General features: G+C 51.9%; 1 long non-coding RNA gene across 1 annotated transcript; it reads right to left on the reverse strand.

Annotated features, from left to right (window-relative positions):
- Window positions 1-14,212: 14,212 nt before the first annotated feature.
- Window positions 14,213-24,455, reverse strand: LOC142050979 (uncharacterized). Its single transcript, XR_012658240.1, has 3 exons — window positions 24,243-24,455; window positions 14,666-14,857; window positions 14,213-14,407 (listed from the first exon to the last, which is right to left on the reverse strand). It is a non-coding gene; the product is annotated as an uncharacterized LOC142050979 (long non-coding RNA).
- Between the last annotated feature and the right edge of the window lie 2,375 nt (window positions 24,456-26,830).

Consider the following 26,830-nt stretch of genomic DNA (forward strand, 5'->3'; position numbering starts at 1 on the left):
TGGGACATTCCAGTTTCCTCCCAGTACATCCCAGTTCCCTCCCAGTACACCCCAGTACATCCCAGTTCCCTCCCAGTATGTCCCACTACATCCCAGTTCCCTCCCAGTACGTCCCAGTTCCCTCCCAGTAAATCCCAATTCCCAACACTTTCCACCCAGTACATCCCAGTTCCCTCCCAGTACATCCCAGTTCCCTCTAAGTACATCCCAGTACTTCACAGTTCCCTCCCAGTTCACTCCCAGTTCCCTCCCAGTACATCCCAGTTCCCTCTAAGTACATCCCAATACTTCATAGTTCCCTCCCAGCACGTCCCAGTACGTCCCAGTTCCCCTCAGTACATAACACTTCCCTCCCAGTACATACCAGTACATCCCAGTGTCCTCACAGTACATCCCAGTGTCCTCACAGTACATCCCAGTTCTCTCCCAGTTCACTCCCAGTACACAACAGTTACCTCCCAGTACATCCCAGTACATCCCAGTAGATCCTGGTACATCCCAAATCCCTGCCAGTTCCACCCGGTACAACCCAGTACAAGCCTGTACATCCTAGTTCCTCCACAGTACATCCCAGGGCATCCCCGCACATTGTAGTGCCTCCCAGTACATCCCAGGTCCCTCCCAGTACTGGGAGGGACCTGGGATGTACTGGGAGGGACCTGGGATGTACTGGGAGGGACCTGGGATGTACTGGGATGTAATGGGACGGAACTGGGATGTAATGGGACGGAACTGGGAAAGAAGTGGTAGTGAACCGGGAGGGAACTGGGATGTACTGGCATGGAACGGGGATGTATTGGGATGGACAGGAACGGAACTGGAATGTACTGCGATGTACTGGGATGTACTGGGAGCAAACTGGGATTTACTGGGATGTACTGGGAGGAAACTGGGATATACTGGGAGGCACTGGGAGGGAAGTGGGTGTCAACTGGGACATTCCAGTTTCCTCCCAGTACATCCCAGTTCCCTACCAGTGCAGCCCAGTACATCCCAGTTCCCTCCCAGTCTGTCCCAATCCCCTCCCAGTACATCCCAGTTCCCTGCCAGTATGTCCCAGTACATCCCAGTTCCCTCCCAGTACATACCAGTTCGCTCCCAGTACATCCCAGTTCCCTCCCAGTTCCCTCCCACTACATCCCAGTACATCCCAGTTCCCTACCAGTACATACCAGTTCCCTCCCAGTCCATCCCAGTTCCCTCCCGGTACATCCCAGTTCCCACCCAGTACATCCTACTACATACCAGTTCCCTCCCAGTTCACTCCCAGTACATCCCAGTACTTCACAGTTCCCTCCCAGTACATCCCAGTACGTCCCAGTTCCCCTCAGTACATAACACTTCCCTCCCAGTACATACCAGTACATCCCAGTGTCCTCACAGTACGTCCCAGTTCCCACCCAGTACATCCTACTACATACCAGTTCCCTCCCAGTTCACTCCCAGTACATCCCAGTACTTCACAGTTCCCTCCCAGTACATCCCAGTACGTCCCAGTTCCCCTCAGTACATAACACTTCCCTCCCAGTACATACCAGTACATCCCAGTGTCCTCACACTACGTCCCAGTTCCCTCACAGTACATCCCAGTTCCCTACCAGTACATCCCAGTTCCCTCCCTGTTCCTTCCCAGTACATAACAGTTACCTCCCAGTACATCCCAGTAGATCCTGGTACATCCCAAATCCCTGCCAGTTCCACCCGGTACAACCCAGTACAAGCCTGTACATCCTAGTTCCTCCACAGTACATCCCAGGGCATCCCCGCACATTGTAGTGCCTCCCAGTACATCCCAGCTCCCTCCCAGTACTGGGAGGGACCTGGGATGTACTGGGAGGGACCTGGGATGTACTGGGAGGGAACTGGGATGTGCTGGGATGTAATGGGACGGAACTGGGATGTAATGGGACGGAACTGGGAAAGAAGTGGTAGTGAACCGGGAGGGAACTGGGATGTACTGGCATGGAACGGGGATGTATTGGGATGGACAGGAACGGAACTGGAATGTACTGCGATGTACTGGGATGTACTGGGAGCAAACTGGGATTTACTGGGATGTACTGGGAGGAAACTGGGATATACTGGGAGGCACTGGGAGGGAAGTGGGTGTCAACTGGGACATTCCAGTTTCCTCCCAGTACATCCCAGTTCCCTACCAGTGCAGCCCAGTACATCCCAGATCCCTCCCAGTACATCCCAGTTCCCTCCCAGTCCGTCCCAGTACATCCCAGTACATCCCAGTTCCCTCACAGTACATCCCAGTTCCCTCACAGTTCACACACAGTTCACTCCCAGTTCCATTCCAGTACATCCCAGTACATGCCAATTGCCTCCCAGTTTCCTCTAAGTACATCCCAGTACTTTAAAGTTCCCTCCCAGTACATCCCAGTTCCCTCACAGTTCACTCCCAGTACATAACAGATACCTCCCAGTACATCCCAGTACATCCCAAATCCCTGCCAGTTCCACCCGGTACAACCCAGTACAAGCCTGTACATCCTAGTTCCTCCACAGTACATCCCAGGGCATCCCCGCACATTGTAGTGCCTCCCAGTACCTCCCAGTTCCCTCCCAGTACTGGGAGGGACCTGGGATGTACTGGGAGGGAACTGGGACGTACTGGGATGTAATGGGACGGAACTGGGATGTATTGGGAGGCACTGGGAAAGAAGTGGTAGTGAACCGGGAGGGAACTGGGATGTACGGGGATGAACTGGTAGGAAACTGGGATGTACTGGCATGGAATGGGGATGTATTGGGATGTACAGGAACGGAACTGGAATGTACGGCGATGTATTGGGATGTACTGGCAGCGAGCTGGGATTTACTGGGATGTACTGGGAGGAAACTGGGATATACTGGGAGGAAACTGGGATATACTGGGAGGCATTGGGAGGGAAGTGGGTGTCAACTGGGACATTCCAGTTTCCTCCCAGTACATCCCAGTTCCCTACCAGTGCAGCCCAGTACATCCCAGTTCCCTCCCAGTCCGTCCCAATCCCCTCCCAGTACATCCCAGTTCCCTGCCAGTATGTCCCAGTACATCCCAGTTCCCTCCCAGTACATACCAGTTCCCTCCCAGTACATCCCAGTTCCCTCCCAGTACATCCCAGTTCCCACCCAGTACATCCTACTACATACCAGTTCCCTCCCAGTTCACTCCCAGTACATCCCAGTACTTCACAGTTCCCTCCCAGTACATCCCAGTACGTCCCAGTTCCCCTCAGTACATAACACTTCCCTCCCAGTACATACCAGTACATCCCAGTGTCCTCACAGTACGTCCCAGTTCCCTCACAGTACTGGGAGGGAACTGGGATGTACTGGGAGGGAACTGGGATGTACTGGGATGTAATGGGACGGAACTGGGATGTATTGGGAGGCACTGGGAAAGAAGTGGTAGTGAACCGGGAGGGAATTGGGATGTACGGGGATGAACTGGTAGGAAACTGGGATGTACTGGCATGGAACGGGGATGTATTGGGATGGACAGGAACGGAACTGGAATGTACGGCGATGTATTGGGATGTACTGGGAGCGAACTGGGATTTACTGGGATGTACTGGGAGGAAACTGGGATATACTGGGAGGAAACTGGGATATACTGGGAGGAAACTGGGATATACTGGGAGGAAACTGGGAGGGAAGTGGGTGTCAACTGGGACATTCCAGTTTCCTCCCAGTACATCCCAGTTCCCTACCAGTGCAGCCCAGTACATCCCAGATCCCTCCCAGTCCCTCCCAGTACATCCCAGTACATCCCAGTTCCCTCACAGTACATCCCAGTTCCCTCCCAGTTCACACACAGTTCACTCCCAGTTCCATTCCAGTACATCCCAGTACATGCCAGTTGCCTCCCAGTTTCCTCTAAGTACATCCCAGTACTTTAAAGTTCCCTCCCAGTACATCCCAGTTCCCTCACAGTACATCCCAGTACTTCACAGTTCACTCCCACTACATCCCAGTACGTCCCAGTTCCCCCTTGGTACATAACACTTCCCTCCCAATACATCCAAGTTCCCTCCCAGTACATCCCAATCCCCTCCCAGTACATCCCAGTTCCCTGCCAGTATGTCCCAGTACATCCCAGTTCCCTCCCAGTACATACCAGTTCCCTCCCAGTACATCCCAGTTCCCTCCCAGTTCCCTCCCACTACATCCCAGTTCCCTCCCAGTACATACCAGTTCCCTCCCAGTACATCCCAGTACATCCTGGTACATCCCAGTTCCCACCCAGTACATCCTACTACATACCAGTTCCCTCCCAGTTCACTCCCAGTACATCCCAGTACTTCACAGTTCCATCCCAGTACATCCCAGTACGCACCAGTTCCCCTCAGTACATAACACTTCCCTCCCAGTACATAACAGTACATCCCAGTGTCCTCACACTACGTCCCAGTTCCCTCACAGTACATCCCAGTTCCCTACCAGTACGTCCCAGTTCCCTCCCAGTTCACTCCCAGTACATAACAGTTACCTCCCAGTACATCCCAGTAGATCCTGGCACATCCCAAATCCCTGCCAGTTCCACCCGGTACAACCCAGTACAAGCCTGTACATCCTAGTTCCTCCACAGTACATCCCAGGGCATCCCCGCACATTGTAGTGCCTCCCAGTACATCCCAGTTCCCTCCCAACTGGGAGGGACCTGGGATGTACTGGGAGGGAACTGGGACGTACTGGGAGCGAACTGGGATTTACTGGGATGTACTGGGAGGAAACTGGGATATACTGAGAGGAAACTGGGATATACTGGGAGGCATTGGGAGGGAAGTGGGTGTCAACTGGGACATTGGGTGTGGGTGTCAACAGGAGGTCATCGTCCTCCTCCTTTCCCTCTTCCCTTCTGTCAGCTCCCGGGGAACTCACCGCTTCTCGGGAAGCGGCCGCACCCGCAAGCCCCCAGTAATCAACACGAAGCCAACCCCAAAAATACACCTCGCGTACCGTACGCGCCACGGCCGCCCGGCACCCGAGCGCCGGAAGACCGCGCCTCCCGCCATGCCCGGCGAACCACGTGACAGGGCCGGCAGCCACTGCGCCAGGAATACAGCTCCCGGCATGCTCTGCGGCACAACCCGGCCGCCCGGCAGCCGCAAGGACTACAGCTCCCGGCATGCTCTGCGGCACAACCCGGCCGCCCGGCGGCCGGTTTGATGCGGAGCCACCCAGCATCCCTGCGAGCACAGCTGCAGGCGCAACAGCAGTTACGCAGCCACAACTAGGCACTAAACAAAGGCTTTCCAACACTGGAGGTCTAGAACAGGTAGACATTAGCACAGAAGCACAAGGGGCTCCGTCACCCTGCACAAATCTCCCCGTGCCTACACACGCACACGTTCAGAAGTTAGTTATCAGAAAACGCCCGACTCAGCCATTTGCCACAGTCACGAGACTCACGACATGATAACACGACATGACACGCGAGGTGGGCTCAGAGTTTTAAGGCAAGAAATACCTCCCACGCCCCCCACCCGAGATCTTTCAGGGTCCACACCTGCCATCGCCCCGCACCAAACCTACCCGGCCAAAGGCTTTCAGGTGGCCCGAAACACTGTACACAGAAAATAACCAGGGACAGACCTGCATTGTTCGGAAGCGAACGATGCCCGACCGGGGCTCCTCTGCGGGGCACGGAGCCCCCCGGCCCCGCCCGGAGACACACACCCGCCCCCCGCTGCCCGAACTCACCCACCAGCGCTCTCCGGCCCCCGGACACGGCCGCGCTGCTCTCTCAGGCGGCTGCCGCAGGCGAGGCTCGGGCACCGCCAGGCCTCCAGGCGTCCCGAGGGGCTGCCGGCCACCGCAGGGGATGGCTGCCGGCGGCCGGACCGCCGCGGCGCTCCCCGCCCAGCTCCGAGCAGGCTCCGCCGGCCGCGGGCTTCCCACGCCGGGCCGCAGAGGGGCCCCGGCACCGCACAGGGACGCCTCGCGACCCGGCCGCCACACGCACCGGCCCTTCGGCCTCCACACGCACCGCTCCCGCCCCCGCTCCGACGCGCCGCGCACGCGCCACCGGAAGCCCGAGCCCCGCGGGGCGGCCCTTAAAGGGCGGCCGGAAGGAACGGCCCCCACCGGCCCCGCCACCGCGCCCAGCCGGTGAGCGCCAGCGCCCCCTGCTGGCCGGGCCGCGCTCAGCTCGCGAGGGCGCCGAGGGCCGGGCGGGGCGGGACGCGCCGGCTCGGGGCCAGCGCCTTCTCGGGGCGAGCGGGAAACCCCTGCGGGCCCCGGTCACGGCCGGGCACAGCCGCGCGCCCTCCGAGAGCTGCTGAACGCGGCTGCCGCTCGTGACACATACCGAGCCGTCTGCGACGGGAGCGGGCAGAGGAGGAAGGGGCCGGCGGCCGCGGCGCCCTGGCCCCAGGCGGGGGGGGGGGGGGGCTGGGGCCCGGGGGGCCGCCCCCCTCCTTACAGTTCCCTCACAGTTCCCTCACAGTTCCCTCACAGTTCCCTCACAGTTCCCTCACAGTTCCCTCACAGTTCCCTCACAGTTCCCTCACAGTTCCCTCACAGTTCCCTCACAGTTCCCTCACAGTTCCCTCACAGTTCCCTCACAGTTCCCTCACAGTTCCCTCACAGTTCCCTCACAGTTCCCTCACAGTTCCCTCACAGTTCCCTCACAGTTCCCTCACAGTTCCCTCACAGTTCCCTCACAGTTCCCTCACAGTTCCCTCACAGTTCCCTCACAGTTCCCTCACAGTTCCCTCACAGTTCCCTCACAGTTCCCTCACAGTTCCCTCACAGTTCCCTCACAGTTCCCTCACAGTTCCCTCACAGTTCCCTCACAGTTCCCTCACAGTTCCCTCACAGTTCCCTCACAGTTCCCTCACAGTTCCCTCACAGTTCCCTCACAGTTCCCTCACAGTTCCCTCACAGTTCCCTCACAGTTCCCTCACAGTTCCCTCACAGTTCCCTCACAGTTCCCTCACAGTTCCCTCACAGTTCCCTCACAGTTCCCTCACAGTTCCCTCACAGTTCCCTCACAGTTCATCCCATGGACGGAACCGGGACCTACTGTGAGGCACTGGGAAAGAAGTGGGAGGAAGCCGGGACAGACCAATATAGCCCAGTATGGACTAGACCAATATAGCCCAGTATGGACTGGAGGGAACTGCGAGGGAACCACGAGAGAACCCCACAGAACAAACCATGGGGCACGAGAAGGCAGAGAATTAAGAATTAGGGACAGGGAGCCAGAAAAAAAAAAAGAAAAAAACCAAAGGGAGACAGAGAGCAAAAGGAATCGCAATGCGTACGGAGAGAAGAGAGAAACAATTCTAGCATAGGGTCACGGGGGAGCCAGGGACAGCAAGATGGAGAAAGGACAGGAGCTACAGGCTACAGGGCAGAGAGGGAAGAATTAATGAATAGACACAGAGAGATGGGCAGAAAGACATGGAGAAAGGCTAAAGATCACACGGCCTACAGGGAAGAGAGAAGAGAGGGAGGAATTTTAAAAACAGGGGCAAGAAGCCAGAGAGAGGGAGAGAGAAGCAACAATAAAATGGGGACAAGCCACAGGGCAGCGAGGAGGGAATCAATGAATAAGAACACGAGACCAAAGAGAACACAATGTAGAATGGAAAAAAGGAACAGCGGCCTACAGGGAAGGAGGAATTAAAGATCAGGGACTGGGAGGCAGACAGAGACACATGAAGAAACAAGTGAAAAAAAAGAAAAAAAACAAACCAACAGCAATGGGCTACAAAGACAGAGAGGGAGGAAATGAGGAAATAAAACGTCGCAGCAAGGAGCTGGACAGAGAGAGATGAGGACAAACAAATAGCACGGGTCCACGTGACAGAGAACGTGGAATTAGAACACAGAGAGAGGGAGCCGGACAGAGAGAGAGGCCGAGAGAAACATCTAGACAGGCTACAGCGGGCAGAGGCAGGAATTAAAACCTAGGGACAGGGAGCTGGACAGAGAGAGATGGAGGTCACAGGGAACAGCGGTGGCTGCAGGAAGAACAGGAATTCATGAATAGGGCAAGGGAGCTGGACAGAGAAGAACTCAGAAAGGCAAGAACAGTAGCAGGGTACAGAGCAGAGAAGACGAATTAAAAAGCACGGGGGGAGCGTTGAGGCAGACAGAGAGAGATTAAGAAAAAAGTCACGGGCTACGTGGCAAAGCAGGAGGAATTCAGAAACGAGGATGGGAACCAAGGGAGAGTGTGCTGGTGAAGGATAACGGGCATTAAAAGTGAGGGACGGGGAGCTGGGAAAAGCGAGGCAGAGAAAAACAGAATCACAGAGAGAATCACACAAAGCCAAAAAAGAAGAAACTGAACAACAGGAACAGGTGTAACCAAAGCGATGAAATCAACCAACCAGAGACGGTGTTCCATTACGGGAACATGGAGCGTACCAATCAGCGCACCTGTCGATCTGCATTTTAGTGCCTAGGCGATCGTTAATGTCAGCAGAACAACAGACAACATGCTTCTGTCAGAAAAGGATGACAAAACGCGGTTTCGCTTAGCGGACTGAGAAAACTAGCCAAGACTGCCAAGAGTAAGAGCCGAGAAGCTAAAAGGTAATTCCGGCAGGGGGAGATCGCGACCACCGACTCACAGACCACCACCGACCCAAGTAACACCACCTACTCAGAAGAGAACAACGGAAGAGGACAACCGAGCCTGCGCAGTGATTGACATACGGAACGAGCAAGTTTGTACCCATCGCTAGACAAGACAATAATGACTATGTATGAGTATGTAAAATTTTCATCTACAAATTGTACAGGAAAGGTGCGTGAGGTACGCACGCCAGGAGGAGCGATCCCCCGTGCATCCGGCGCCGTGAATATAGAATGCCTGCTCTTTAATACTAAATTGGTGTTGAGGAGTCGTTTCTGATTTTAACGCGTTTTTCGGTAACAGTTTTCGCACCCCAGGTGGGAACCTGCTTTTGAATCTCGACGGATCCGTGGGATCGTGGGACCTGCAGCCGGCCCCGAGGAATTCTCCGGGAGAGCTTCCGATCCCCGGGCCAGAGAATTCTGAGCAAGATCCCCTGGATTGAGGTAAACAAGGCATTCTTTGAAGAAGAAACTTAGGTAGAATAATACGTGGGGTTAGTTTCCCACATAGGATAGGATAGCGGGTTTGAGTCCCACAGGCCTGCCCGTAAGGCGCGGCGAAAGCCACGCAGGGTCGGGGCCAAGAGGTGCCTCGGTTGGTAAGTCTCTGCTAGGCGAAAGCCTGTGGAGCGGGACCTGAGGGTAGGGGAGTCTTCAACAGGGGGTTGAAGTCTCCAGGGATATCTAGCAGGGGGCTACAGATCCCAGTGGCAGATTTCCAGTGAGACCTCTAACGGGGGTTGGAGTCCCTCTGACTAGTATTTGTGATAGTGCACTATCACAACTACTAGTCGACTGGGAGACGGGAGCATTACTGAGTAGGAAACCTATCCCACAGAGAACACCTTTGCGATGTATTTTGAAGCACTGGAAAGACGTCGGGGGCGGTGACCCACTAACTCGGAAACCATTAATTGAATATTGCAATCATTGGTGGCCAACGTATCAATTGGAAGGTGGGCACAAATGGCCAGAACATGAGACATTGCAATATCGTACCATCTTGCAATTAATGTTGTTTTGTAAAAAGGGAAGGCAAACGGGAAGAAGTGGCATATGTTGATTTGTTCTTTACACCGTGGAATCATCCCGAGCAGCAGAAACAGCGTGAGGTATGTCCACAAGATTCTACGGCAATGTTTCTGAAAAGAGGAAAACGTGGTGAGAACTTGAAAGAGTGTTGCTCTACTTGTGATACTGGATACTTCGCTTGATGAAACTGACAAGAAAATAGTATGGAATACAGCCAGAAGGCAGGTGCAGGGAGCACATGCTAACGGGAATTTACAGAGAACAATGAATAAGAATTTTCCATCTACAAATCCCGAGTGGGACCCTAATCAGCCAGGACCCAGGGGAATGTTGACTAGATGTCAGAGAGAGATTTTATTTGGAGTAAGACAAGCAATGCCAAAAGCAATAAATTGGTCAAAATTTATGAAGTGAGACAAGAATTAAGTGAGTCCCCTTCAGCCTTTATGGAAAGACTGAAGGTGACCACCAGAAAATATACTCATTTGAACCCAGAAAAACCAGAAAAAGCAATTCAGCTGGTCTCTATATTCATAAGACAATCAGCCCCAGATGGGGGCGGGGGGAGAGAAAACAACCTTCAGAAACTAGAACAACCTGAATCCAGAGATCTGGGTTAAATGCTTGAAGTAGCTTGGCATGAAGGAGACCAGGGGAATCAACCCTAGCTGAACACCTGGTTACACTGAAGCTACGGAATGAAGAAATAGAATTTCTGGTAGATACGGGAGCCACTTATTTGGTATTGAATACACGTGAAGAGAAATTTGATCATAAATCAGTAGATGTTGCTAGCGCAACAGGGCAAAGAAAAATTAGCCCCTCTCAGAGCCATTAAAGTTTAAATTGGAGAAGCAATGGGCAACTCACCAGTTTCTGCATATGCCTGAATGTCCACTGCCTCTGTTATGACGAGATCTATTAGGTCAATTAGATGCTCAAGTAACTTTTAAAGATGGAGAGATTAAATCACTAATACCAGAATCAAAAGCCACAGAGGCGAGAGCGTTTATGTTACAGGATTCCTCCAGGGAGGAACGGGTTCCCGAGGAAGTGGAAAACGTAGTAATTCCTTTGGTTTGAGCGAGCGGAGCTCCGGAGCGATCTAAGTGGGCAGAGCCGGTAAAAGTAACCTTAAAGCTTGGAGCCAAGCCCGTAAGACAAAAACAATACCCTATTAAGCGAGAGGCTCGAAAAGGATTACAGAAGTTAATTATAAAATTTTTCAGAATATGAGCTTTTAGTGGAATGTGAATCAGAATATAGTACTCCTGTGTCGCCAGTAAAGAAATCTAGAGGCAAAGAGTATTAGCTAGTTCACCATTTAAGGGCTATAAATCAGGTGGTCCAAGATATACATCCGGTAGTAGCTAATCCATACACTTTACTGACCTCTTTTAAAGGAGGAGCATAAATGGTTTACTGTACTAGATTTGAAGGACGCCTTCTTTTGCATACCTCCAGGCATAAAAAGTCAAAGCCTATTTGCTTTGCAATGGGAAAGCCCCACCACAGAATGAAAGACACAGCTACCATGGACCGTACTTCCACAAGGATTTAAAAATAGTCCTACGATACTTGAGACTCAGCTGGCAAAAAAAAATTAGAGATATAGAAAAAACAGAACCCAGGGAGAGGCATCTTGTTACAGAATGCGGATGACATTCTGATAGCGGCACAAAGTAAAGAAAAATGTTTTGAAATTTTTAAATTTTCTGGGCCAAGGAAGATGCGGAGTTTCCAGAAACAAAACCCAAATAGGAAAAGAAGCAGCCATTTATTTAGGATTTGAAATATCTCAAAGACAAAGACAATTAGAAAGTGAAAAGAAAGAAACTATTTGTCAAATTCCCGAACCTAGCAGCCCGAAGGAACTGAGAGCTTTTCTGAAAACAATGAAATAGCATCAGCTCTGGATTCTGAACTATAGACTGTATGTAAAACCATTATTTGAGGCATTGAAAGACTCAAAAGGATAAATATTTAACCTGGATGCCCGGATGCCAAACGGCATTCAAAGAACTGAAAAGAGCCTCGATGATGGCCCCTGCATTAGGCCTACCTGATTTCGCTAAACCTTTTCAGTTGTTTGTCCACGAAAGACAACATTTAGCCCTTGGAGTGCTGACACAGCGACTGGGAACCTGGAAGAGACCTGTGGGCTACTTCTCCAAACAACCTGACCATGCGAGTAAAAGATGGCCTAGGTGTTTACGGGCAGTAGCAACAACAGCGCTGCCGATCCGGGAAGCCCCAAAGTTAACAATGGGACAGAAGACGACAGTATATGTCCCGCACATAGCGGTGACTGTTTTAGAACAAAAGGGGGGTCGTTGGCTATCCCTTAGCAGAATGTTGAAATATCAAGTTGTTCTGTTAGAACAAGACGATGTGGAATCGAAGACTACTGCTATACTGAATCCTGCTATGTTTTTAACAACAGAAAACCTTACGGACAATTTAGAACACGATCGCTTGCTAACTATTGAACAAGTCTATTCCAGCAGACCAGACCTGAGACACAAACCTCTGGGAAAATCCTGATCTGGAGTTGTTTACAGATGGAAGAAGCTCTGGGCGAGAAGAGAAGCGAATGGCCGGATATGCTGTCGTTATCGCCGCCGAGGGAATGGAGTCAGGGGTGCTGCCTGCAAACACCTCAGCACAGAAAGCAGTATTGGTAGCATTGAAGCGAGCTCTGCGAATGGCAGAAGGACAAAGGATAAATATCTAGACTGATTCCAAACGTGCATTTGGTGTGATCCACGATCATGGAGCTATTGGGAAGGAGAAAGGACTGCCATCAGCCCAAGAATCATCAATACAGCATAAAGAAGAAATTCTCCAACTTCCGGAAGACGTGCAGAAACCAAAAGAAGTGGCGGTAAAGCGTTGCAAAGCTCATCAATTTGGCCAGACGGCTGTAAACATAAGCAAACGACTGACCGATAAAGCTGCAAAGAGGACTGCAGAGCAAGGTATCCTTGCACTAGTACCAGTAAAACAGATCAGAATTCCAAAGTTGAAACCGAGATATAATAAATTGGATGAGCAATTAGCAGAACAATTGGAAGCATCACAAAACACAGAGAGATGGTAGGTAACACCAGAAAAACAAGTAATAACAACAACCACCCCACAAGTTATGACAGAACTTGCAAAAGAAAACCATGAGCAAACACATTAGGCTGTAGGCGCTACGGTTTTGAGTTTAAAAACATCTGTAGCGTGTGTAGGCATGACAAGAATAGTTAAACCCATAGTAGCTAAGTGTCCAATCTGTCCTAGAAATAATCCCCTGAACCAAAGGAAACAACCTTTAGGAGTAACAAAACAAAAAATTCTCCCGGAAATTATTAGCAAATTAAGTTCTCTGAGTTACCCAGACAAAATAGATAGAGCAGTATTTGTCAGTGCTGATTGACAAATTTTCTAGATGGCCAGCAGCTTTCTCGTGCTGCACCGACAAAGCTAGAGTAGTAGTTAAGACGTTGCTGAAGGAAATAATACCAAGATTTAGAGTGCCAACGGGAATGTCCTCTGATAGAGCACCACATTTTTTTGCAGAGGTACTTCAACAAATTAATAAAATTTTGGGTAGAAAATGGGACCTGCATACACCCTGGAGACCACAATCAAGTGAAAAATTTCAGAACATGAAGCAAACACTAAACTGACATAGTGGAATATTATTGATCTAGGATGGAAGTATTGAGAAAATTATTATTTCAGAACTTCCAAACAGGGGAAATGTAACCAAAGTGATGAAATCAACCAGAGACGGTGTTCCATTACGGGAACATGGAGCGTACCAATCAGCGCACCTGTCGATCTGCATTTTAGTCCCTAGGCGATCGTTAATGCGAACAGAACAACAGACAACGTGCTTCTGTCAGAAAAGGATGACAAAACGCGGTTTCGCTTAGCAGACTGAGAAAACTAGCCAAGACTGCCAAGAGTAAGAGCCAAGAAGGTAAAAGGTAATTCCGGCAGGGGGAGATCGCGACCACCGACTCACAGACCACCACCGACCCAAGTAACACCACCTACTCAGAAGAGAACAACGGAAGAGGACAACCGAGCCTGCGCAGCGATTTACATACGGAACGAGCAAGTTTGTACCAATCAGCAGACAGGACAATAATGAATATGTATGAATACGTAAAACATTGATCTACAAATTGTACGGGAAAGGTGCGTGAGGTACGCACGCCAGGAGGAGCGATCCCCCGTGCATCCGGCACCGCGAATAAAGAATGCCTGCTCTTTAATACTAAATTGGTGTTGAGGAGTCGTTTCCGATTTTAACGCGTTTTTCGGTAACACAGGGAGTCAGATCAAGAGAGCCAGAGAACAACAAAACACCGACAGGCTACAGGACAGAGCAGGAGGAATAAAAAAAAAAAAAACGGAGCCAGAGCCAGGCAGAGAGAGGCGGAGAAAGAAAAAGGAGCCACAGGCTACAGGACAGAGAGAGGGAGGACTGAAAAGACGGGGAGGCAGGGAGACACTCAGAGCGAGATGGAGAAAGAAGGTGCGGGGGGGGGGGGGGGGGGGGGGGGGGGCGCAAAAAAAAAAGTAAATTTTGCAGCAGGTAAGGAAAGAGAGGGGGCCGGGGGAGAGACAGGGAGGGCCCAGGACGCACAAGAGAGGCAACGGGGCCCCAGTGGCCCAGGACTCACCGCGACTCTCGCTCTCAGCGCTGCTGGCACAATTTAGCCGTTCAGATGCTTCTTTCCCCTCCTCTCCTCCCTGCCTCTTCTGCAGCTCCAGACTCTAGGCCGTCCTCCACCTGAAGAGAATACGTGGGTGTCTTACAGCTCTTACCAGATGAGGCTTCCTAGGCACGTAGCCTAGCTCGCTCGTGCACTACACGCCCGTACCCAACTCCGGGTTACGCGTACAGACCCTAAGGTGCACGCTGGTGGCCTGGCCCGCTGCGGGCTATGAAGGGGGATCCTTCCTCCCCCACCTGCATGGACAGGCTCTCTCTTGCCTGCGGCAGGAAGGCAGCTGGCAGCCAGAGCACCTTCAGTTTCTTCTTCTTTACCTTTCGTTGGCGTCTCCAGCTTCAGCCGAGGCAGCTCCTGTCCGCAGCCAGGAAGGGCTTTGTCTATCCCTTTTCGGCCCTGCGCTGCGAGGACGGCGAGGATGGGCAGAGAGAAGCCACGCGAGCCTGAGACGGCCGCAGGCAACGGCATCCCCGGGGGAAGGACAGACAACCACGTCCTCAGCACGGTCTCTGGGAGAGGGAAAGAAGAAACAGCGACCGTCATTACCGTCGATCGACCCTGGCCAAAGCCTCTCCTTCCGCAGGGGCTTCTGGACACACCGCTCCCTCCCCACGCTACTGCTAAGGGCCCCTGCGCCAAGGGGGAATCCAGTGCGCTTGAGGGACGGCTTGCTGCCTTCACGACAGGGCCTGGGGGCGGCCTAAGGCTATGCAGCACGCTTATGGGGAGGTGCCGGAGCTGGGGGCAGGCGCACGGGGCAAGGGGGGCCAGGGGAGGCTGAGCGGGACCTCCGGTGGGCCGGGGACGCGGCCATCATCTGCGCCCTGGGCACGGGGAAAAGGTCATCGTCCTCCTCCTTTCCCTCTTCCCTTCTGTCAGCTCCCGGGGAACTCACCGCTTCTCGGGAAGCGGCCGCACCCGCAAGCCCCCAGTAATCAACACGAAGCCAACCCCAAAAATACACCTCGCGTACCGTACGCGCCACGGCCGCCCGGCACCCGAGCGCCGGAAGACCGCGCCTCCCGCCATGCCCGGCGAACCACGTGACAGGGCCGGCAGCCACTGCGCCAGGAATACAGCTCCCGGCATGCTCTGCGGCACAACCCGGCTGCCCGGCAGCCGCAAGGACTACAGCTCCCGGCATGCTCTGCGGCACAACCCGGCCGCCCGGCGGCCGGTTTGATGCGGAGCCACCCAGCATCCCTGCGAGCACAGCTGCAGGCGCAACAGCAGTTACGCAGCCACAACTAGGCACTAAACAAAGGCTTTCCAACACTGGAGGTCTAGAACAGGTAGACATTAGCACAGAAGCACAAGGGGCTCCGTCACCCTGCACAAATCTCCCCGTGCCTACACACGCACACGTTCAGAAGTTAGTTATCAGAAAACGCCCGACTCAGCCATTTGCCACAGTCACGAGACTCACGACATGACACACGAGGTGGGCTCAGAGTTTTAAGGCAAGAAATACCTCCCACGCCCCCCACCCGAGATCTTTCAGGGTCCACACCTGCCATCGCCCCGCACCAAACGTAACCGGCCAAAGGCTTTCAGGTGGCCCGAAACACTGTACACAGAAAGTAACCAGGGACAGACCTGCATTGTTCGGAAGCGAACGATGCCCGACCGGGGCTCCTCTGCGGGGCACGGAGCCCCCCGGCCCCGCCCGGAGACACACACCCGCCCCCCGCTGCCCGAACTCACCCACCAGCGCTCTCCGGCCCCCGGACACGGCCGCGCTGCTCTCTCAGGCGGCTGCCGCAGGCGAGGCTCGGGCACCGCCAGGCCTCCAGGCGTCCCGAGGGGCTGCCGGCCACCGCAGGGGATGGCTGCCGGCGGCCGGACCGCCGCGGCGCTCCCCGCCCAGCTCCGAGCAGGCTCCGCCGGCCGCGGGCTTCCCACGCCGGGCCGCAGAGGGGCCCCGGCACCGCACAGGGACGCCTCGCGACCCGGCCGCCACACGCACCGGCCCTTCGGCCTCCACACGCACCGCTCCCGCCCCCGCTCCGACGCGCCGCGCACGCGCCACCGGAAGCCCGAGCCCCGCGGGGCGGCCCTTAAAGGGCGGCCGGAAGGAACGGCCCCCACCGGCCCCGCCACCGCGCCCAGCCGGTGAGCGCCAGCGCCCCCTGCTGGCCGGGCCGCGCTCAGCTCGCGAGGGCGCCGAGGGCCGGGCGGGGCGGGACGCGCCGGCTCGGGGCCAGCGCCTTCTCGGGGCGAGCGGGAAACCCCTGCGGGCCCCGGTCACGGCCGGGCAGAGCCGCGCGCCCTCCGAGAGCTGCTGAACGCGGCTGCCGCTCGTGACACATACCGAGCCGTCTGCGACGGGAGCGGGCAGAGGAGGAAGGGGCCGGCGGCCGCGGGGCCCTGGCCCCAGGCGGGGGGGGGGGGGGGGGCTGCGGCCCGGGGGGCCGCCCCCCTACTCACAGTTGCCCCCTCACAGTTGCCCCCTCACAGTTGCCCCCTCACAGTTGCCCCCTCACAGTTCATCCCATGGACGGAACCGGGACCTACTGTGAGGCACTGGGAAAGAAGTGGGAGGAAGCCGGGACAGACCAATATAGCCCAGTATGGACTAGACCAATATAGCCCAGTATGGACTAGACCAATATAGCCCAGTATGGACTAGACCAATATAGCCCAGTATGGACTAGACCAATATAGCCCAGTATGGACTAGACCAATATAGCCCAGTATGGACTAGACCAATATAGCCCAGTATGGACTGGAGGGAACTGCGAGGGAACCGCGAGAGAACCCCACAGAACAAACCATGGGGCACGAGAAGGCAGAGAATTAAGAATTAGGGACAGGGAGCCAGAAAAAAAAAAAGAAAAAAACCAAAGGGAGACAGAGAGCAAAAGGAATCGCAATGCGTACGGAGAGAAGAGAGAAACAATTCTAGCATAGGGTCACGCGGGAGCCAGGGACAGCAAGATGGAGAAAGGACAGAAGCTACAGGCTACAGGGCAGAGAGGGAAGAATTAATGAATAGACACAGAGAGATGGGCAGAAAGACATGGAGAAAGGCTAAAGATCACACGGCCTACAGGGAAGAGAGAAGAGAGGGAGGAATTTTAAAAACAGGGGCAAGAAGCCAGAGAGAGGGAGAGAGAAGCAACAATAAAATGGGGACAAGCCACAGGGCAGCGAGGAGGGAATCAATGAATAAGAACACGAGACCAAAGAGAACACAATGTAGAATGGAAAAAAGGAACAGCGGCCTACAGGGAAGGAGGAATTAAAGATCAGGGACTGGGAGGCAGACAGAGACACATGAAGAAACAAGTGAAAAAAAAAAAAAAACAAACCAACAGCAATGGGCTACAAAGACAGAGAGGGAGGAAATGAGGAAATAAAACGTCGCAGCAAGGAGCTGGACAGAGAGAGATGAGGACAAACAAATAGCACGGGTCCACGTGACAGAGAACGTGGAATTAGAACACAGAGAGAGGGAGCCGGACAGAGAGAGAGGCCGAGAGAAACATCTAGACAGGCTACAGCGGGCAGAGGCAGGAATTAAAACCTAGGGACAGGGAGCTGGACAGAGAGAGATGGAGGTCACAGGGAACAGCGGTGGCTGCAGGAAGAACAGGAATTCATGAATAGGGAAAGGGAGCTGGACAGAGAAGAACTCAGAAAGGCAAGAACAGTAGCAGGGTACAGAGCAGAGACGACGAATTAAAAAGCACGGGGGGAGCGTTGAGGCAGACAGAGAGAGATTAAGAAAAAAGTCACGGGCTACGTGGCAAAGCAGGAGGAATTCAGAAACGAGGATGGGAACCAAGGGAGAGTGTGCTGGTGAAGGATAACGGGCATTAAAAGTGAGGGACGGGGAGCTGGGAAAAGCGAGGCAGAGAAAAACAGAATCACAGAGAGAATCACACAAAGCCAAAAAAGAAGAAACTGAACAACAGGAACAGGTGTAACCAAAGCGATGAAATCAACCAACCAGAGACGGTGTTCCATTACGGGAACATGGAGCGTACCAATCAGCGCACCTGTCGATCTGCATTTTAGTGCCTAGGCGATCATTAATGTCAGCAGAACAACAGACAACATGCTTCTGTCAGAAAAGGATGACAAAACGCGGTTTCGCTTAGCGGACTGAGAAAACTAGCCAAGACTGCCAAGAGTAAGAGCCGAGAAGCTAAAAGGTAATTCCGGCAGGGGGAGATCGCGACCACCGACTCACAGACCACCACCGACCCAAGTAACACCACCTACTCAGAAGAGAACAACGGAAGAGGACAACCGAGCCTGCGCAGTGATTGACATACGGAACGAGCAAGTTTGTACCCATCGCTAGACAAGACAATAATGACTATGTATGAGTATGTAAAATTTTCATCTACAAATTGTACAGGAAAGGTGCGTGAGGTACGCACGCCAGGAGGAGCGATCCCCCGTGCATCCGGCGCCGTGAATATAGAATGCCTGCTCTTTAATACTAAATTGGTGTTGAGGAGTCGTTTCCGATTTTAACGCGTTTTTCGGTAACAGTTTTGGCACCCCAGGTGGGAACCTGCTTTTGAATCTCGACGGATCCGTGGGATCGTGGGACCTGCAGCCGGCCCCGAGGAATTCTCCGGGAGAGCTTCCGATCCCCGGGCCAGAGAATTCTGAGCAAGATCCCCTGGATTGAGGTAAACAAGGCATTCTTTGAAGAAGAAACTTAGGTAGAATAATACGTGGGGTTAGTTTCCCACATAGGATAGGATAGCGGGTTTGAGTCCCACAGGCCTGCCCGTAAGGCGCGGCGAAAGCCACGCAGGGTCGGGGCCAAGAGGTGCCTCGGTTGGTAAGTCTCTGCTAGGCGAAAGCCTGTGGAGCGGGACCCGAGGGTAGGGGAGTCTTCAAGAGGGGGTTGAAGTCTCCAGGGATATCTAGCAGGGGGCTACAGATCCCAGTGGCAGATTTCCAGTGAGACCTCTAACGGGGGTTGGAGTCCCTCTGACTAGTATTTGTGATAGTGCACTATCACAACTACTAGTCGACTGGGAGACGGGAGCATTACTGAGTAGGAAACCTATCCCACAGAGAACACCTTTGCGATGTATTTTGAAGCACTGGAAAGACGTCGGGGGCAGTGACCCACTAACTCGGAAACCATTAATTGAAAATTGCAATCATTGGTGGCCAACGTATCAATTGGAAGGTGGGCACAAATGGCCAGAACACGAGACATTGCAATATCGTACCATCTTGCAATTAATGTTGTTTTGTAAAAAGGGAAGGCAAACGGGAAGAAGTGGCATATGTTGATTTGTTCTTTACACCGTGGAATCATCCCGAGCAGCAGAAACAGCGTGAGGTATGTCCACAAGATTCTACGGCAATGTTTCTGAAAAGAGGAAAACGTGGTGAGAACTTGAAAGAGTGTTGCTCTACTTGTGATACTGGATACTTCGCTTGATGAAACTGACAAGAAAATAGTATGGAATACAGCCAGAAGGCAGGTGCAGGGAGCACATGCTAACAGGAATTTACAGAGAACAATGAATAAGAATTTTCCATCTACAAATCCCGAGTGGGACCCTAATCAGCCAGGACCCAGGGGAATGTTGACTAGATGTCAGAGAGAGATTTTATTTGGAGTAAGACAAGCAATGCCAAAAGCAATAAATTGGTCAAAATTTATGAAGTGAGACAAGAATTAAGTGAGTCCCCTTCAGCCTTTATGGAAAGACTGAAGGTGACCACCAGAAAATATACTCATTTGAACCCAGAAAAACCAGAAAAAGCAATTCAGCTGGTCTCTATATTCATAAGACAATCAGCCCCAGATGGGGGCGGGGGGAGAGAAAACAACCTTCAGAAACTAGAACAACCTGAATCCAGAGATCTGGGTTAAATGCTTGAAGTAGCTTGGCATGAAGGAGACCAGGGGAATCAACCCTAGCTGAACACCTGGTTACACTGAAGCTACGGAATGAAGAAATAGAATTTTTGGTAGATACGGGAGCCACTTATTTGGTATTGAATACACGTGAAGAGAAATTTGATCATAAATCAGTAGATGTTGCTAGCGCAACAGGGCAAAGAAAAATTAGCCCCTCTCAGAGCCATTAAAGTTTAAATTGGAGAAGCAATGGGCAACTCACCAGTTTCTGCATATGCCTGAATGTCCACTGCCTCTGTTATGACGAGATCTATTAGGTCAATTAGATGCTCAAGTAACTTTTAAAGATGGAGAGATTAAATCACTAATACCAGAATCAAAAGCCACAGAGGCGAGAGCGTTTATGTTACAGGATTCCTCCAGGGAGGAACGGGTTCCCGAGGAAGTGGAAAACGTAGTAATTCCTTTGGTTTGAGCGAGCGGAGCTCCGGAGCGATCTAAGTGGGCAGAGCCGGTAAAAGTAACCTTAAAGCCTGGAGCCAAGCCCGTAAGACAAAAACAATACCCTATTAAGCGAGAGGCTCGAAAAGGATTACAGAAGTTAATTATAAAATTTTTCAGAATATGAGCTTTTAGTGGAATGTGAATCAGAATATAGTACTCCTGTGTCGCCAGTAAAGAAATCTAGAGGCAAAGAGTATTAGCTAGTTCACGATTTAAGGGCTATAAATCAGGTGGTCCAAGATATACATCCGGTAGTAGCTAATCCATACACTTTACTGACCTCTTTTAAAGGAGGAGCATAAATGGTTTACTGTACTAGATTTGAAGGACGCCTTCTTTTGCATACCTCCAGGCATAAAAAGTCAAAGCCTATTTGCTTTGCAATGGGAAAGCCCCACCACAGAATGAAAGACACAGCTACCATGGACCGTACTTCCACAAGGATTTAAAAATAGTCCTACGATACTTGAGACTCAGCTGGCAAAAAAAAATTAGAGATATAGAAAAAACAGAACCCAGGGAGAGGCATCTTGTTACAGAATGCGGATGACATTCTGATAGCGGCACAAAGTAAAGAAAAATGTTTTGAAATTTTTAAATTTTCTGGGCCAAGGAAGATGCGGAGTTTCCAGAAACAAAACCCAAATAGGAAAAGAAGCAGCCATTTATTTAGGATTTGAAATATCTCAAAGACAAAGACAATTAGAAAGTGAAAAGAAAGAAACTATTTGTCAAATTCCCGAACCTAGCAGCCCGAAGGAACTGAGAGCTTTTCTGAAAACAATGAAATAGCATCAGCTCTGGATTCTGAACTATAGACTGTATGTAAAACCATTATTTGAGGCATTGAAAGACTCAAAAGGATAAATATTTAACCTGGACGCCCGGATGCCAAACGGCATTCAAAGAACTGAAAAGAGCCTCGATGATGGCCCCTGCGTTAGGCCTACCTGATTTCGCTAAACCTTTTCAGTTGTTTGTCCACGAAAGACAACATTTAGCCCTTGGAGTGCTGACACAGCGACTGGGAACCTGGAAGAGACCTGTGGGCTACTTCTCCAAACAACTCGACCACGCGAGTTAAAGATGGCCTAGGTGTTTACGGGCAGTAGCAACAACAGCGCTGCCGATCCGGGAAGCCCCAAAGTTAACAATGGGACAGAAGATGACAGTATATGTCCCGCACATAGCGGTGACTGTTTTAGAACAAAAGGGGGGTCGTTGGCTATCCCTTAGCAGAATGTTGAAATATCAAGTTGTTCTGTTAGAAGAAGACGATGTGGAATCGAAGACTACTGCTATACTGAATCCTGCTATGTTTTTAACAACAGAAAACCTTACGGACAATTTAGAACACGATCGCTTGCTAACTATTGAACAAGTCTATTCCAGCAGACCAGACCTGAGACACAAACCTCTGGGAAAATCCTGATCTGGAGTTGTTTACAGATGGAAGAAGCTCTGGGCGAGAAGAGAAGCGAATGGCCGGATATGCTGTCATTATCGCCGCCGAGGGAATGGAGTCAGGGGTGCTGCCTGCAAACACCTCAGCACAGAAAGCAGCATTGGTAGCATTGAAGCGAGCTCTGCGAATGGCAGAAGGACAAAGGATAAATATCTAGACTGATTCCAAACGTGCATTTGGTGTGATCCACGATCATGGAGCTATTGGGAAGGAGAAAGGACTGCCATCAGCCCAAGAATCATCAATACAGCATAAAGAAGAAATTCTCCAACTTCCGGAAGACGTGCAGAAACCAAAAGAAGTGGCAGTAAAGCGTTGCAAAGCTCATCAATTTGGCCAGACGGCTGTAAACATAAGCAAACGACTGACCGATAAAGCTGCAAAGAGGACTGCAGAGCAAGGTATCCTTGCACTAGTACCAGTAAAACAGATCAGAATTCCAAAGTTGAAACCGAGATATAATAAATTGGATGAGCAATTAGCAGAACAATTGGAAGCATCACAAAACACAGAGAGATGGTAGGTAACACCAGAAAAACAAGTAATAACAACAACCACCCCACAAGTTATGACAGAACTTGCAAAAGAAAACCATGAGCAAACACATTAGGCTGTAGGCGCTACGGTTTTGAGTTTAAAAACATCTGTAGCGTGTGTAGGCACGACAAGAATAGTTAAACCCATAGTAGCTAAGTGTCCAATCTGTCCTAGAAATAATCCCCTGAACCAAAGGAAACAACCTTTAGGAGTAACAAAACAAAAAATTCTCCCGGAAATTATTAGCAAATTAAGTTCTCTGAGTTACCCAGACAAAATAGATAGAGCAGTATTTGTCAGTGCTGATTGACAAATTTTCTAGATGGCCAGCAGCTTTCTCGTGCTGCACCGACAAAGCTAGAGTAGTAGTTAAGACGTTGCTGAAGGAAATAATACCAAGATTTAGAGTGCCAACGGGAATGTCCTCTGATAGAGCACCACATTTTTTTGCAGAGGTACTTCAACAAATTAATAAAATTTTGGGTAGAAAATGGGACCTGCATACACCCTGGAGACCACAATCAAGTGAAAAATTTCAGAACATGAAGCAAACACTAAACTGACATAGTGGAATATTATTGATCTAGGATGGAAGTATTGAGAAAATTATTATTTCAGAACTTCCAAACAGGGGAAATGTAACCAAAGTGATGAAATCAACCAGAGACGGTGTTCCATTACGGGAACATGGAGCGTACCAATCAGCGCACCTGTCGATCTGCATTTTAGTCCGTAGGCGATCATTAATGCGAACAGAACAACAGACAACGTGCTTCTGTCAGAAAAGGATGAAAAAACGCTGTTTCGCTTAGCGGACTGAGAAAACTAGCCAAGACTGCCAAGAGTAAGAGCCGAGAAGCTAAAAGGTAATTCCGGCAGGGGGAGATCGCGACCACCGACTCACAGACCACCACCGACCCAAGTAACAGAAGAGAACAACGGAAGAGGGCAACCGAGCCTGCGCAGCGATTTACATACGGAACGAGCAAGTTTGTACCAATCAGCAGACAGGACAATAATGAATATGTATGAATACGTAAAACATTGATCTACAAATTGTACGGGAAAGGTGCGTGAGGTACGCACGCCAGGAGGAGCGATCCCCCGTGCATCCGGCGCCGCGAATAAAGAATGCCTGCTCTTTAATACTAAATTGGTGTTGAGGAGTCGATTCCGATTTTAACGCGTTTTTCGGTAACACAGGGAGTCAGATCAAGAGAGCCAGAGAACAACAAAACACCGACAGGCTACAGGACAGAGCAGGAGGAATAAAAAAAAAAAAAAACGGAGCCAGAGCCAGGCAGAGAGAGGCGGAGAAAGGAAAAGGAGCCACAGGCTACAGGACAGAGAGAGGGAGGACTGAAAAGACGGGGAGGCAGGGAGACACTCAGAGCGAGATGGAGAAAGAAGGTGCGGGGGGGGGGGGGGGCGCAAAAAAAAAAGTAAATTTTGCAGCAGGTAAGGAAAGAGAGGGGGCCGGGGCAGAGACAGGGAGGGCCCAGGACGCACAAGAGAGGCAGTGGGGCCCCAGTGGCCCAGGACTCACCGCGACTCTCGCTCTCAGCACTGCTGGCACAATTTAGCCGTTCAGATGCTTCTTTCCCCTCCTCTCCTCCCTGCCTCTTCTGCAGCTCCAGACTCTAGGCCGTCCTCCACCTGAAGAGAATACGTGGGTGTCTTACAGCTCTTACCAGATGAGGCTTCCTAGGCACGTAGCCTAGCTCGCCCGTGCTGGAGCTGGGGGCAGGCGCACGGGGCAAGGGGGGCCAGGGGAGGCTGAGGGGGAGCTCTGGTGAGCTGGGGAGTCGGCCATCTTCTGCACCCAGAAGCTGCAGGGGGAAAAGGTCATCATCCTTTCCTCCTCCTTTCCCTCTTCCCTTCTATCAGCTCCCGGGTAACTCCTAGGGCTGCCCTCACCCGCTCGCCTTTAGCATACCAGAAGCCTGCCTCGGCGGGTCATTTGAAGCTTCCCATCCCACCAGCCCCAGTAGTACAGGCACACAAGGAGACACCCCTGCACCCACCAAAGGGGCTCGCTCACCTCGCCGGCAGCCCTAGGCCTCACCCGACACAGGGAATCGTGTCCGACACACCACCACGCTGCAGCAAGAGCAGAGGAGGCCTTTCCTTACCAGGAAGCAGCAACGAGCACGGCGGCATCACCTCGCAGGCACCGCAGCATCGCAGGGCTGTTACCTGCGGAGAGAGCAATGGGGATCACAGGGACGCCACCGCGCGTGCGCGGCTCCCGGGCTCAGTACCCAATTCTGGTCGCTGGGCAGCAGCATTATCTGAATTACTCTTCTCGATTAATACCATCCAGAAACCGTAACTTGGCTGCATCCACAGAGCTTCTATTCCTCTGCACCTTTCCCCCTCGCAGCCCCAGCAGCGCCGTTCATTGCCTCTGCACCAAACAGCAAAGTGTCTCGAGGGAGGAGAAGCAGCACAGCAAACCTGGGGAACAAGGTTGGGTTCCCACCCCCGCAGAATAAGCCCCAGGAACTGCTTGTAGGCATGTGGCATCAGGGTTGTGATCGGGTTTTGGTTTGGTTTTCTTTTTTTTTTCCCCCGCCTTCTTTACATAATGTAATAATTGGGGTTGCTTTTCCAAACTACTGAGTTCTGTGGGGATTTTTTGTGCTTTTGCCCTACAAAAAATGGTCATTTTCACTTTCGGTTTTGTGCATGAGAATGGTTGGCGGGTGCTTTTAGGTTGTTGTTCCTTCCCCCCACCCCCTTTTTTTTTTCCTTTCCAGCCACACAAATCCAGCTGGAGTTGGCTTTCCCAGAAGCCCCAAGTTGTTTTCTTTCCACCAGAATTCTTCCTGTATTTTCACCCCTCATTGCAGGCCCAGAGTCAAGGGGTTTGAGGTATTTTTGTGCCCAGGCAGCAGCTCCCAGGCTGCATAAGCAGCCCCACAGGGGGAAGTCCCCATTTGAGGGAATCGGCCCCAAATTGGGATGGGAAAGTGAAGAGAAGGAGAAAAAACCCTGAATAACCTGAAAAAGAACACCTACTCCAGCCCACCAAGCACCGGTCACCTTGCCTGACTCACCTCCAGGGCCCACATCACGCTCGGCTCATCGCTTAGCACCCTCAGATCACAAAAAAAAAAAAGAGTAAAACCCATAATGGAGCCCTATAGCCATCAGTCACATCTTCCCTCCAGTACTACACAGACTCACCTTCTTACAGCGCTCCCCCGGGCCCTCCTCCGTTGCCCTGCACGACTCATCCATCTGCACCTGGAAAAACAGCGTTACTGAACAAGTCACCTGGAGGCACAGCAACAGCTTAACCATTCCACAGCTCCTGCGCCCACGTAGGAATACCATCTAGAGCCCAACTACAGCCTGCCGTTAAAGGAAATGCATTAAATCAAACGTTAAGCCCTCGCACATACAAGCCGGAACAGCAAAAACACGGCACGCTCGCGCACCCAGGGCGCAGCCCGACGGAGGTCCACGCGCACCTCGCCGGTTTGATGCGGAGCCACCCAGCATCCCTGCGAGCACAGCTGCAGGCGCAACAGCAGTTTCACCTACACCCATCTGGGCGCGCAGCGCTTCTGAAGCTTTAAGCTGAAAGCCCTACCTTGACGCTTGGCCACACTAGAAGCGAGCCGTAGCTAGGACTCCACAGAAACACAGCAACACAAATTGCACACCCACAGCGGCGACAGCCTTGCAACTACTTAGACCAGGAACAACAGAGGAAAGTAAAACGGCTTCATCACCCGCACAGGAAAAGCGGCAGACGGAGGCAAAGGGTCAGCATTCATAGCCCTTACAGAACACAGGCGTTCTCTCTCCTTCCATTCCTAAACCCATCCCTTAGGTCTAAATATCGCAGCCCTGCTGTGGCAATAGCGAGAGCGGGGAACGAGAGCCCTGCCGCCGGCCATTTGTGCGGCAGGACACAAAAACAGAGGGACATGTTTTGCCACACACAACCCTGAATCTCCTGAAAAGTTATGTTTACCAAAAATAGGCATTTGGAACATATTGCCAAAAACAAAACATTCGGCAATAAAACTTTTATGTGTTTGACACCCGCACATTTTTTGGGAACTTGCTATTTGCTTCCTGGTTTTGCTGGTCTTCCCTCAGAAGTTCTACCTGCAGCCAAGT

This window comes from Phalacrocorax aristotelis, unplaced genomic scaffold (genome assembly GCF_949628215.1).
Source record: "Phalacrocorax aristotelis unplaced genomic scaffold, bGulAri2.1 scaffold_46, whole genome shotgun sequence".
NCBI classification, from domain to species: domain Eukaryota; kingdom Metazoa; phylum Chordata; class Aves; order Suliformes; family Phalacrocoracidae; genus Phalacrocorax; species Phalacrocorax aristotelis.